This window comes from Polyodon spathula, chromosome 20 (genome assembly GCF_017654505.1).
Source record: "Polyodon spathula isolate WHYD16114869_AA chromosome 20, ASM1765450v1, whole genome shotgun sequence".
NCBI classification, from domain to species: Eukaryota; Metazoa; Chordata; class Actinopteri; order Acipenseriformes; family Polyodontidae; genus Polyodon; species Polyodon spathula.
The window spans coordinates 24160321-24175663 of NC_054553.1; positions in this window are offsets into that span (position 1 = coordinate 24160321).

The following is a 15343-nucleotide window of genomic DNA, read 5'->3' on the forward strand; positions in this document are numbered from 1 at the left end:
AAATCCATAACTATTAAAACACTCAATAATGCTGAATGTATAATTTTAAAATGCTAAAATAAACAAATTCAATTCAGTATTTTTCCATGTCTTGGTTAACAGTGTTAAGCAAGTGACAAGAGTTCATTACAACATTTTTTTTTTTTTTTTCCCTGACACTGTGTGAGGGTCTTTTTGGAAAGCACAATACTGACTCAGCAGTTCAGCTGCATGCTAGACTAGACTAGTTTAACTCTGATGTTCTTATACTTTCATAAATCTTACCGGTCTTCTATTTCCATACTCAATTTGAAGTTTTAAAAGAAGCAGAAGCTATTGTAAACAGGATTTTAAAATGAATTAAAAACACACACACGCTATATATATATATATATATATATATATATATATATATATATATATTATATATATATACTATTTTAGACCATGATCCAAATTTTCCTAGGTTTAAAAGGATTAAGAAATTTACATTTTAAGGTGACTTCTATTGGAGTTAAAGTAACTAGTAAAGCTTCTGGTTGGTTTTCTGGTTGGTTAATGTTGCAAAAGAAGACATTGAGGGAAATGCAGGTATAACAGACCATCACCCCCCCCCAAAAAAAAAAAAAAAAAAGAAAAAACTGAGTTTTTTTTTTTTTTTTTTTTTTTTTTAACCTATTATGGTGCCAGAAACACTTCTTGGGTAGATGTAGGTGTACACTGAAAGTGATCCAAAACACAAAAGATTTAATCCTGATCTCGGCTTTCAACTTCAATATATATTGCCTTTATAATTAGCGTCAAATGAATAAGTAAACAAGGTAATTATAACAGCAAATTATTAAAAAGTGTTATGCACCTAGAATTTCTCTTCGACGACTTTGCCATCACTTTTTTCTTCATTTTTTTGTCAAAACTACAAACAAGACCAATTTGGTTTATAGGATAAGACTAATTAGTGGACTGTCTAAAAATAATCACGTTTGTGTGTGGTTTTGAATAAATGTACACTTGTGATTATCTATATTGTGTAAATGAGGTATACCATTGTGAAAGGAAGCAAAACATAAATGGGGCATAATAAAATCATAGGTAGAGCACAAGAAGTCGCCATTGGGAAGCACAGGAACAGCTAAGGGCATATTAATGATTTACAGTATGTACATGGAGATTTCTACACCAATCCAAACCCTAACCATAACTTATGTTAATATTATTGTAATATTCGCAGCACACTTTTAAAAGACCTAGTATTCCTGCCATTTCTCTTAGTATCTCGCCTCACCTAAGAAATGGCAGGAATACTGCGGCTTTTACAAGGGCACGTGGCTGACACATGCACAATAGAACAAACATTATTTCTTCGCAGGAAGCTAATTTTGATGTTTGATTGGACTTGAGTATATAGTAAATGCATTGTACATTTAATGGCTGGCTTGCATTTTTACATAAGCCCCATAAGCAGTTCTCAAGGTAAAAGCATTTGCAAGTTGAACCCTAAAGCAAAGAGCGCTTGTTCTTTGTAGCAGATCTTAGAAATCTCCAGCCAGAGAGAGGTTATACCATGCATGTGACAAGGAACAATAATAGTCAGACCCCTGACATGAGGCACAAGACAACATTTTAATCGTAACCAATAAAAAATAAAAACACAGCCACAAAGCGCAATCAGATCAGTAGATAGTGTTCCACAGAATCTTTCCATGCATAGCTGTAACTGATGGGCACAACTTAAAAGTCCACCCGAGATCGAATCCCCCAAATTTATGAGCACCAGGGACAGTTGGACACGAGGGAACATTTGCAGCTCTGCTCTTATCTTCTTGTCTATGGCTGCGATAGTTGTGATTTCAGCAGATGATTTTAGACCCATCTTCAAAGACTTGTGTCACAGCTACTATTGATAAGTATCTCCATATGGAATTATATGATATATTAAGACTTCATTTGCTAATGTAAGAACAGAGACCCAGTCTTTGTGGTATCAAGATATTACATTCCTTTTCTTATCACGTTCACAATTATTGACTGATATTTTGTAACCACTGCTGAAAGAACTCCCTCCTGCTTTCCTCCATAGGGGAGGAGGTTTCTTTATTCATTACCGTGTCCAATAAAAACCAAAAGTGGAACACTCCCTGAATACATCCCAGAAAAATAACCAACTATAATATTTGTTAAACATTTCTGTTAAAAGCTAGTTTCAAGTTCTAATAATGTCATTTTTTTCACTTCCTACAGATATATCTGCGACAGGTATATAGATATGTGGATGTACAGTAACAGATCTTTTTAAAAAATAAAATGTGCTTGTTACACCAGTTTTCAAGCTATTACTGGCTTTAGTATGACACAAACCATGCATACTTTCTATATGCTTACCTGTTGCTCATATAATTTGGATGCAGAAAATGATTTTGGCGCTCACATAATCCCCATTATCAGGTTGATCATGTTATGTGACATGTGGTCCCTGCTGCACTAGAAAGGTACTGCGGTTTACTTAATCAATGCAGATTAAGTCCATCCAATAATGCTGCACTTGTACCCTGATGATGGCTACTTTCAAGATGATAATGCACCCATCCACCCTACCAGCATTGAGGAGCATGACAGAGACTTTGGGAAACTTCCATGGCCACCACAATCCCCAAATATCAAATTAAATTTAACATGTTTGGGATGAACTTGAACGATACATTGATCATCACCAGTCTCTACCAACCTCTCTGCACCAATTTTGTAAAACAATACTGACTGAATGGAATAATATTCCTGAAGACACCTTCAAACACCTTGTAACGTCATTACAAAGCGTAACTATGTTTTTAATAATGCATGAAAATACTGTGAATTATAAGTCTGACTGTTATTCTATTGGGAATCATTCTCTTAATTACCCCATGTGACACTTGATTTTGTATTAAATATAAGATGAACACTTGCTCCACTAAAAAGACCACAGAACCACCAAGTCTGGATATGTTAATAGAAGGTAAAAATACATATAATTTACCTCAGCAACCCCGAGGAATAATTTTGTGATTCATATCGGTGAACCTTTCAACTTTTACAGAGTAACCAGAAGCAGATATGCAAGGTGGTACCTGGAATGAAACAGTAGAGACTCTGAATTAAGACGTGTAAGAAATCTCAGTGGTCAACTACAGCAACACATTAAAAAGACAGCTGACTGGGGTAAATAATTCCTCACTAGTAAAATACCTCTTTCAAGTTTAAAGTGCATGCCGATAATCCTGATTTAGACAACGGATTTATTTCTATGCGCAACCATGCACAGTTATTTCTTATGTCTTATTTGCTTCACTGGCCTTTGCAATGTCTGATGACCTAACCATGAACCGACTTTTTCTTCGATTAAATACAGTATTATAGATTGTCTTTCACAATATACATTATGCTGCTTCTTGTAGCCACCTCCCCAATTTGAAGAAAATAATTTCATACCTATATATTACTTCAATATTAAAAAGTTTCATATGTAATGATTTACAATGCCCAGTCTTGCACTCTCACAGCAGCACGTTCAGCTCTGCCCACACTGATGTGGGCAGCCCCCTATATACTTTCATGTCCCCACCTCTCTGTTGATGTTCCTGCCAAAACCAAGTGAATAAAGCAGAGTCTAATTCATTGTCTTTAGCGCAGCACTTTTTTTTTTTTCCTAGAGCATCCCTCTTTGGAGTCAATCTTATCAAGAAAACCTCTTAGTTTTTCATTGTCTTTTAGTCACCCACACAATGTGGATTTATATCTTTTGAAACTGCTACTTGAGTTTCACATTTTCATACTGGGTCCACCACATTGAGTTTCATTTTAACAGAGAAATATTTTAGTTTTTGTCATCTGCCATACTTTGTACTGTATATCTGGAATGTAAATCCCAATGTTTGCGAGTCAGATTGCATTATGGGGTGAAATGGAAGCCACAAACTTCCTGTGCTATAACCGATTCCGCACTATAACAGGTCGTGTTATAACAGGTTAGCGCTCTATATTAACCCTTTGCGGTCCTATGTTGGACCAGGGCCAACATTACAATTTTCCCTTTCCAGTCCGATGTCAGACCCTGTCCGACATCATCAAAAAGACATCAAGCACAGGTATCTAATCATGTTTTTCTCAGGAAGGAAAAAGCAGAAAAAAGCTTTCAATGGCAGAGAGAGGCCGGAAAAAAAAAACGGAGGGGGATCTGAGCATTACGCTGCTTCCACACCCAGTAGAATATCATGATCATTTGCAGAGCTTTTTGAGATGCTATAGTAATACAATAATGACTTGTATTTGCATTATTTAGGAGTTTGGTGACAAAACAAGTGATCAAGAGATGATTTATCAGTATGCACGACTATGAAAAGGTATGTGAAATACAGCAAACAAGGGGTGGGGTGGGGCTGGAGATGCAGTACTGAGTTGATATGCAGGGCCTTTTAAACCTGTTTTACTGTGAGTAAAATTACTTAAACTGGATCTGAGGAGTCTGACAGGCGCTAAATAAATGGACCACAAAGGGTTAATATTACAGAGTACAGAGCTGTGTTCCTAACTTGTGCAGCTGCTCAAACCCAAAAGTATGCAAGCTCCAAAATGATGCACCTTTGCCATCTCCCAGCACACCACCTAGAATAAGGGTAGGAATAATATCCAATCAAGACAGCTCATCCCCTCCAATTTCACCTGCAAGCTGGACTACTTCTTTCCAGACAAACAAATACTGCAGCCGACGTTAGAGATGGTTTGTTTTAGTTGTAAAATGCAGAGAGGGAGGTAAATAGTGGGCAAGGTTACATCGAGCTATTGAATGCCATGAAGGACCAGCAAGGTTATGTTGGTAGTTGTGCTACACCTAACTGACCACCAATCGTATGGTTCAAAATCACCAGGCTCTGGTGCAGCAGGTGTCAAAGATTGACACTTGTCTTACTGAGTTTATAGCTAGCTTGGTTCCTATTACGCAAATTCTTATTTCTCAGTGGCAATCACATGCTGGAAGTGTATAGGGACAACAGACATCTCCCATTTCCCAGGCAGGTAGAGGGAAAAAAAAAAAATTAAATTTCATTTATTTATTTATTTTTTTGGATGGGCTGGGGGTTAAGCCATCAATGTTGGCTTGGCTGGAATGCATTTTCTTATGTTGACATCTACTTTTGTATGTACAAAAGTAGGCTATAAATAAATAAGTTTCGAGTGCCATTTGTGTTTGTAGTTCTTAGTTATTATACATGTATACCATTTATGTAACAATTTATTATATATTTAATACGTTTTTAAGATTCCGATAAAACTCCCTAACCCAATTCACAATTTGTTTATGACTGCTCGGTGAATTTGTGTAATCATGTTGAATACATTTTCTCTGGTACTCTTGGATCACCTTCGAGATAAAGAACATGATTAGCCAATAAAACAATTACAGTATTACAAGAACATTTTATATACATACAAACATGTGAAGGTGCAAGTGTACATTGTACATGAAGTGTTGGGTGAGTCTGACAACATTACAAATACGTTTAGGCAAAATCCATGTCAATGATATGTTGCCTGACAGCCCTGGCCCTGGTGCTGGCCCTGGTGGCTTCTCTGGCTGAGATGGACCTTCCTCAAGTGTGTAAAGTATTTCTTGGTTATTCTTGGTTATTCTTGGTATTTCTTTGAGATTACGTCGTGCAGGATATAACACGCTACGAAGATCCTAGCCACAGTTTGGCGGTAGTATTGAAGCACACCCCTTGATTTGTCAAGGCACTGAAACCTAATTTTTAGTAAACCAAAAGGTCCGCTCAATCACATTCCTAGTGGATCTGTGTGTCCTATTGTATGTCTGTTCTTCAATCCGTGTGGATTAGACACAGGTGTTAAAAAACCAAGGACACTTGGCAAATCCGCAATCACCTGGAAGGAAATTTACTAGCCACTTCATTAACAGTTTGGTGGGGTCTGTATTGTACTGCTGCTCCAGTTACTGCAACAAGATGCTTCCTGCTATAGAGGCATTGCAGTGAGAAATCGACTCTTCATCAGCGGAATCTTCAGCTTCATCACTGTCTTCGGCATGCAGCACAGTCTGTATCATTGCATCATCATCCAGTAACTGATGGCCAGGGTCGTTTGCATCATTTTCTAGCCAGTTTGCAACATCATCTTAATCAACTTCTGTACAGCCAGGGAGATTGTGGAGGAGTTCAACAAATGAACTGGTTTCTTCTTCAGCTGCCAGGGCTTTGCCAATTACAGTTAATGGGAATTTGTGCATGCCACTGGCATTAGAACATGCCAAGACAGTCAAGCACTGTTTGCTCTGTTTATAGCCAGGTGCAGACCTCTCTGTTCTGGAAACAAGTGTCTTAAACGATAACATCTTCCAGTACAAACCTGTCTCATCACAGTTATAAATTTGTTCCGGTGACAAGTTGTGCTCAGCTAGAATGTCTTTTAATTTGTTTTGATAGTCAGCAATAACTTCTGAATTGCCAGACAGCTTTTCTCTGGTGATTGTAAGCTGTCGGATGCCGTGCTGCTTTTTAAACCAGCTGAGCCTCCCTGACCTACAGTGAAACTTTCATCCCCTCCTAAAGCTTGATTGAAGCTCTTTGCCTTCTCACACAGTAAAGGGCCGCTAATTGGAACACCTGCCTCTCTTGCCTGTACAAACCACCAATAGAGAGCTTCATCAAGATTAATATCCTTAGCTTGCTCCATGGTTTTCCGTGCTGCAGGATCAGCAGCAGACTCAAGTGCGTTACTACAGGTAATTTTAATAGTCTGCTCTGCATTGTGTTTGATATCAGATACCGTGCTTTTTCTGAGACCATAGTCATTCTCTATTTTTACGACTGACTCTCCTTTTTTATTTTTATCTATAACCTCTACCTTAGTATGAAAGGGTAGTAGAACACGCTTTCATTTTTTTTTTTTTTTTTTTTTTTTTTTTACTAGTTGAAGCACTTGAAGCCATTTTGCAACACCGAAAAGGCGCGACTAGATAATGTTATAATAAACCGGACGTCGAGGGCAACATTTCCTTGGTGGTTCGGTCTATAAGGCGACCCAGATTATCGGGGCTTGGATAAAAGGGATTCTACTGTATTGCCTTAATTTTTTAAATCAAGAAAATGTGAATTCAATAGACCTATTTCTGACTTGGCTTGTCTACCACAAATGTAGAGGGCTAAAGTGTGTATCCTAGCAACGCGCTAATCTACTGTACTAGCACTAAAAGAAGCGCTCTCTCTCTCTCTCTCTCTCTCTCTCTCTCTCTCACACACACACACACACTCAAGGTTTTAATGCTAACTGGCAACAGGAGACTTCAAACTGGGTTCTTATTTGATGCATCGATTCACCAATGTGTAATCGAAGCTTGGGAAATTTAAAGACAGATGATCAACAATCGATGCATCGATTAATTTTTCCACCCCTATATTATGCCCCCCAGGTAGCTGTCAAATTTGTATGCAACTTCATTGAAAGTTATGACACTTAATTCTCGATTCTTGGTTGTGCACCTTCTATTGTTTACAGGCCTTACACCTCCACAAAAGAGAATGCAAAGTGAAATACTCACCGTACTGTACTGTCTTGCTTTCTAGTATGTGGTTACTTTACTGGGAGAGCTGGCAGCTAACATCGTTTCGCATTGCACTTTTCAGATGTTGTTTAAAATGCATTCTTAATTCTGAGGCAGAGAATAGCTTAAACCTTGTCATCTGCAGTAGGTGATGACCGCATATCAATAGAAAGTAACCATTGAGCCCTTTCTATTGTTTGTAAGAGTCCCTGTTTGTAAATACAGAATGCTTGTTTGAGCAATCTTGGAAACTTCCAAACCACTGCTAGCTTCGATGACTTAAATCATGTAAGTTTGTAGGCGTTTTTAGACTAAATACGTTCAATAACCTTTAAAAATCACGATTAAAATCACCTGAAATATGCAGTAGTTTCCATCTACTGTAAATCGTCCATGAACTTCAAAGAGGGATCTAACTATCAACAGGGTCTTCAGGGTTAATGTTCTTGACTCAATATGTTACATAATGTAGCTTCAAAAAGTTATTACATCAAATCTCTACAATCTTGACACAAGCCAGATTCTGTGAGCTTTTTGATCTGTTTTTTTTTTTTTTTTTTTTTCTTATTTTTGAGCAGGCCACCAATTGTGCTGAAGCAATGCCAAAATGGGATTTGTGATGCAGTATTATTAGCTAGACTGAGACCACCGCATCTATCTGCAATGGAACTGTTACATCAGCACAGCCATCTTTTACAAGGAGGAAAAATATTAAAAACACTTGTATATCATTGACCAAGGTTGTATTAAAAAAAATAATAATAAAAATAATAACTAAAGATCACTAAGTGGTACTGACGTGTATCTGATATCTGCTCTATTCAGTGTACTGTACTGTATTATTTTTCTCAAAAAGTTTGCCTTAATCTGTCTTTAAGCTTGTCTGGTAAATTCTAAATGCGAGAACATGAAACACATTCTGTTGGATGATGTTTTAACTTTGTCCTAAATGTGTTGATTGCAGTTCTAAATTAGTGTAGTTACAATTGAACCTGGGTTTTGGATCGTTGTGTGTTATTAACTGTGGCTAATAGCAACAGGACTTCATTAAATAGAAACTATGCTGGCTTACTTTACTGAATTTAGCCTGTATTCAGGAAACTATGTTACTAAGAGAGGCTGGAGGTCCAACAGTGGTGGCTTGTCGGAGGAGGCAATTGTCCGCTCAGGTCACCTTGTACGTTCGGAGGAGGCAGACTTGCTCTTGCCTCCTTTATAGTTATGATTAGTAAGTCTATTAGCCAATTATATTCTTCCATTATTTCAGATGGCTACCATGAAACATATGAGTAAAGCTGTCAAAAATAACAGCCATAGGTGGCATGCTTCCCATTCTCTTTTTCCTGTTGCAGCCAATCACATGTGCCATCCCACATTGATGACCTTGGATGCTAACACTGATGAGAGTGAAAGGAAGGATGTAGAACTAGCAAGTACAAATGCAGTGTTTTCATTTAATTTTTCAATAAATGTTTTTACTTATAATTAAAAATGACTGTTTCTGTTTCTTTATTACTTTTTGAAGGAAGTTTCTCACCAGCCACCTTTGCTTCAAGAGATACAGCTGGGTAATGTACCTTGCTCCAGAACTAAAGTTTGTCTGAATTGCTTCTTTTATAATAAAACAGATACATTTCTTATGTACAGAGCAGTATCTAATTATTTTGTTGGCCATTTATTAAGTTTAACAAATTAAGTTGCTAGGTTGTGCTTGATTTTTGTTTGCCTTTCTCCTGCCTTAACAGCTTTGTTCAGAAAATATTTTATGCAAAGTATGTTAAAGTGATGTGATCTTGAAATCAAAATGCTATACTAATGTTGTATTTTAAATCTACCTTGGCAGTATGTAAGTGTTATGTTTATTAGAATAAATTATGGGGGGCTAGTGGTTTTCTTTTTTCTGCTGGCTAGTGGAGAAAATGCATTTAACAGATTTACATTGGGGTAAAAACTAAGATGAGAAAAGTTTTGCCAGTCAGAATAGAATACAAATACAATTCTCCTGCTGCTGGTGGCTTAAGGGGACCCTAAGGCACCTGCTTTTTTTCTGCCTACCCATTTTTTTTTGACCACCAGCCGCCATTGCTAGTGAATCATATGGCCAGATAAATATGCATACCTTGAAAAGACCTTTTCTAATTTTACTGATATTCTCCAATTCTTGTATTTGGTTTGGTCTTGTGATAAAGTACAGAATTTGTAAAACTACTATTTCATTTGAAAATGTCTTTTTCAAATTATGTCACAACCACACCTTTGCTAGATGGGAGACAGAGTCAGGTGTCCCGTGCTGAAGGTGATGGCCTTTAACGAGAGACGAGATCAATTATCTTGCAGCCATTGACTTCTGAGGAGGATATTAATGTTATTATAAACCAAACAAAATGTCGTTGGTGAATGGAGTATTTTTTAAAATGGTCGCTATTTAAATCTACCTGTGGGGTAATGAACGCTTTACTTAAAAACTAACTGGTTAAGACGATCCACAAGGGTAATATTTTCATTTAGAGAATTACAGTTAAGGGAAATTTACTGATTGTGTGGATTTGTTGACTGGTTTCTCGTAATGAATCCTCAGTTTTCTGCAGTACATGTGCCATTTAAAGAATCCGCTAAGTTCAACAGAGCTATAGAACATCCATTTACACAATTGTTCTCTCTGTAGCATGGACGCCTGTGCACGAAACCCGTCTTCTGTCCCCATCTAATAAGTAAGTGTTTCAGGATTTGTTTAAAAGTAAATAGACATCCCAATAATAAAAGAAAGGGGATTACGCATTCCCCGATTCACTGCTCAAGCTGTTAGAAAATGACTTTTTAACAGAGCCATTTTGAGATTCTATAATAAACAACAGCATGGCTATATTGAAAATATTTACTTAATCCTCTAAAATGACTTATGGCAACATTGGCTACTAAATAGATTGTCATGAGTGTTATGGCGTCAGGTGCCACAGACAGTATAAATATTCTCTGTACACTTGTTTATAGGAAAACCCCATCTGGATTTGGCTAAAACAGCCAGACATGCCAGTGACCCCAGTTTTTTCTAATGGAAAATATAACACAAGTGTTTGCAAAGCTAGAATAACTACAGCAGTCAACTGTCAACTGATAGACGCAAGACAATTGGAAAGATTCAATAAAACGTCAGGCTCCAGATTTTTTTATACAACTGACTGCTGTCTAGGATCTACACCAAAAATCCCCATAATCCTAGCAATGTAAGTGAACGTTACTGTGTTTTGTGAAAAAACAAAGAGGATATATTTTTAATACGAGGGCAAGAACACACTCATACAAGGCTTGGTGCCAACATGAGCAGCTTTTACAGTATAGAGTGAATTTTTATGATATACTGTAAATATCTGTTTTGATCTTATGTTATATTGGTTTACTTGAATAAGTTACTACTTATTGATAATACTTCAATTTTAGCAAATAAGTAGTTAAAGCAACACATGTATAATACTATACCCACTATCTTTATATATTTTACAGTCTCCTGCAGAATGGAAGTTTAATAAATTCAAAATAAATTAAACAATCCAAACTCTGTTATATCTACTTTGTTATGAGCAATTTCGTTTAGTCTAGAAAATGTTTTTTTTTTTCTTTTTTCTTTTGACTTTATAAAAGTTGTTAGCTGATGTAGGATACTTTAGTTTATTTTAGATGAGCTTTGTACTATAAACTGTTGTGGTATTTTAAAATATGTGTCTGTGTGTGTGTGTGTGTGTGTGTGTGTGTGTGTGTGTGTGTGTGTGTGTGTGTATTAATTAAAATATTGAGGTTTAACTGTGTAAAAGCAGATTCAAAGCAGAATGATTTTTTTTTTTTTTACTTCAGTATGAGAATGCCTTATACATACTAGTGGCTTAAATGGACACTTAGAATGTATGTCAGCTGATTCCAGGTTCACTGGGAATTTAAAGTGTAATCTGGTTCATTTCTATACTGCAGACATGTTTAGTGCAGGTCTATAATGACTGTGTACATTCTGATATACAGTCTACCCAAACTGTCCTGTCAAATAAAGAGCAACACCAGAAAACACATACTTGAAGATATTCTACTGATAATGGGCACAAATTCTTTATGAACAGCCCAGATCACTTTTATATAACCTGCTTTCTTATGACACACTGTTTGAGAGTTGATTAAAAACTCAGAGTTTTCTTAAAATGAATCTCTTAATTTTTGATCTCATCATATTGAGTTGTCATGGAGAAGAAGAACTCTGTTAGAAGATTTATTTTTGTCAGAGACTTTGGTATTCACAAGCCCAAAATAACTTTAAAACTGATCCTTTTGTTTGTTTAGCTTTTTCTAACTTTATGCACGTTAGTATGACTTTTTTGTACACAACCAATATTACGCCTTACCAATATTGCATAAGCGATGCCCTGCCAAAGCTGTTTTTATAAGAAATTATACTAAAATGATCATTGCCTAAAATGATCAATTTCCATTGACCAAAACATATCCAGTAACTTCTCCTCAGGGTTTATGATTGTATAATTAAAGTGAAGGAAGAGTGAGAGCTAGACTAGGCATGCTATAATGATCCTGTTACATGTACAATGTACTGTTACTTTAAGAATATCTGAAAGTTTGGCTGTCCTACCCGTGGTGGTATAACAGTTGGTCCAGATCCCAGTGCTGCAGTCACAAGGTGGGAGTAGACACAAGAGTGTTTAGATGAGCCTGTCTGGACCTAAACTGGGTTAAGGCTCAGTGTCCCAAAAGCTATCTAGTTCTGCTTTTTGAAGTACAGTATAACACACAGAAGACTTAACTATGGAAGAATGTAGTTAACAGACATCCTAAATGACTGTTGTGTATAATTTTACACGATTGAGACGCTGCAGCTTTAGCTAGCTATCATGGATATTACTTCACTGACGGCCAAAAATAACAAAATGATAGGAAGGTATAAGGCGCCAGAGAATCTAAAAGAATAAATTCCAACTAAAACAATCAGAGGATCTGACTATTTTTTATTGAACTAGAGAAGGATAGATCTCCGAATTGAAAATGAGAAACAGAATTCAGAAGTATCAGTTAGGTCAAGAAGTTCAACAGGGTGGGATCTGATCTCTGATGTTAGGTTCTTACTAAACATGCAGTGTCCCACAATCATGTTAAATCATGCTCAAGTTTGAACTAAAATAGAATGTATTAAAACAAGTTAAAATAACTACACTAATACTGCAAGATGTATTCTGATCCCACATATGACAAGCTTTTACTGAGAATATCCAGCGTTCGCTAGAATAAAAATACCAAAGCCTGCAATGCATACAAAAGCCAAAAAATGAATAACTAAAATTAATGAAAGTTGAAGACCCTTTCCTGGCTAAAAGGTACATCAGATGCAGTCCAACAGTAAATAAGCATGATAAAGTACTTAACAAGTATTGTCTGAGAGGAAAATAAATTATTATAAAAACGTTATGCAAAATGAAAAAAAGTCTTCTTCCTCAAATAAGGCTATTTCATTAATTTAAGATAATGCTAATTAAAATATCAAATTCAGGTAGAAAGCAAGCTGCATAGCAGTGCACAAGAGTTATGATACGCTCATATTCATCGTAACCCTTATAAACCAAACCATTTCAGGGTGTCATACAAAACATCAAGCAGGTAAACAAGTCTTTACTACAAAATTAAATCAATCAAAAACATGTTTTTTGTGTGTTTATACCTACTCATTAAAAGTGGTTGATCTATGGTGTTTCTTAATCTTTTTCACCTTGTAACTCACTGAACAGCTGCTTAAGGTATTCGAGACTTTCTTAAAATGACCCTGCACTGTACAGAACACGTTGCACTTGTCTAAAGAAGTTCTTCTGATTTACTGAAGAATAATATGTGCAGATTGAGAAAAAAAATGTTATTACGCAAAATAAATTGCACATCATATTTTTTATTTTATATATATATATATATATATATATATTTTTTTTTTCCCCCCACTTTTGCCTTTCTGGGTTTTGCCAGCTGGGTTTGGTCTAGCCTAGTAATTGACATGAATGACGAACTAATCCCAAGGTACAAGAAGATTTTTTAAAAATGTTGCTTTTTGCCAAAGTTGACTTGTTCAGCCAAGATTATGGATGCTTTCTGGCATCTTAAGAGCAAAATATTTAATTATTAATTTGCAATGTTCTCTCTACGAAAGGCAACACTTTCTATGATTTAAAAACCACACACACAGGTATGTGTGTGTGTGTGTGTGTATATATATATATATATATATATATATATATATATATATATATATATATATATATATATATATATATATATATATATATATATATATACCATTTCTACTCAGTGTTGCAGCCCACTTACCAATCAGGAGGACTGAAGATCAACAAATGACCTCCGATCCCACGATCAAGTCAGTTGCATGATGAGTTATATTATTCCCAGTTATTTCAACCATATTTGGCCAGTTTACATATCCGATTATTTCATGTGAAATCGACAATACATGTGAAACTTGGCAGTGAAAGCTTGTGAAAGTCTTCATTTCTTGCGAGATTCCAGTAGAAGCTTGTGAAATTAACACCCACACATATAAACATGATTTTCTCGTGAAAATGTTAATTAGCTTGTTCACGTCCTTTCCTAAAGCGGCTATAAAAGTCACATGGGCATATGCAAGTTACCATGGTCCAAAGATGGCAGCAGGGAAATTAATGTTTCCTTTATCAGATTGATGTTGCAAATAGCCCTTCGAACTTTGCATAATGCTAATCATACACAGATCTAAATGTGTTTGTAAAGTATCATACAGATTGTAATTACCAAGTTTCTGTTTAAAACTGTTACTAAAAATGTTGATTAACTGCATCATGGGTTTATGAATTTAGGTGGTTACAGCTACTGTACAGTACTTCAGAATACACTTGAAAATAGCTTTCCAAACAACTGTCAAAACATCTTTATTGTAACTATTACTAAGCACCATATTTAAATGTGTTTAACTATACTCCAATGCAATTTCTCCTTGTTACTTATGTCTGAGCAAAACCTGTGTCCATTCTCCACTACGTCTTTTAGAGCGATGAAGATGCTCGAGTGTTAATATCCATAAGGGAAAATAAAATGTGGTGTGGAATTTTCGCAACTAATTTCATGGGAATCAACAATACTCAATATTCCCAATTCTTTATTAAGCGGAAGCAGTCAAACAAGTACAGCGCAAATGAGAATGCTACATTTGGTATAAAAAGAGATATAAAACAAGCTAATGAAACAAAAATGTGATACAAAACAAAAGTACATCATTGGGTTAGCATGACCCTCTTCATATTGCTGTTTTACAGTTCTTGCTGGAGCTGATCCTCTGCTTGCCTAAGCACCTCATTACAGTCCTGGCACAGATTGTGCAGTGTACAGCAAGTTGTAATATTAATTTGGGGAACAAGTTCATGGTTGTCTTCAGTACACTATCCGGCCCCTCCCTTGCAGTAGCCCAAATGCCTGTTCAACGACCACTCTGATTTGGCCAAGTTTATTATTAATAAAGACCTAACAATCCCCCCCCACCCCCCGCTTACGGTTAACAGCACGAGAATCTAAGTGGGCCGTCAGCATGGCGAATTTAAATCTGACCCCCCTCCCCCTCACCTTCATTTGCATAGCGTTTGGGAATAAGTAGGCGTTCCAAAGGGAAATGAGGGGCTTTACATGTAAACACAAAAAGGCACCAAGTCCACATTGATTTCACGAGAAACAGATGTCTCGAGAAAAGCA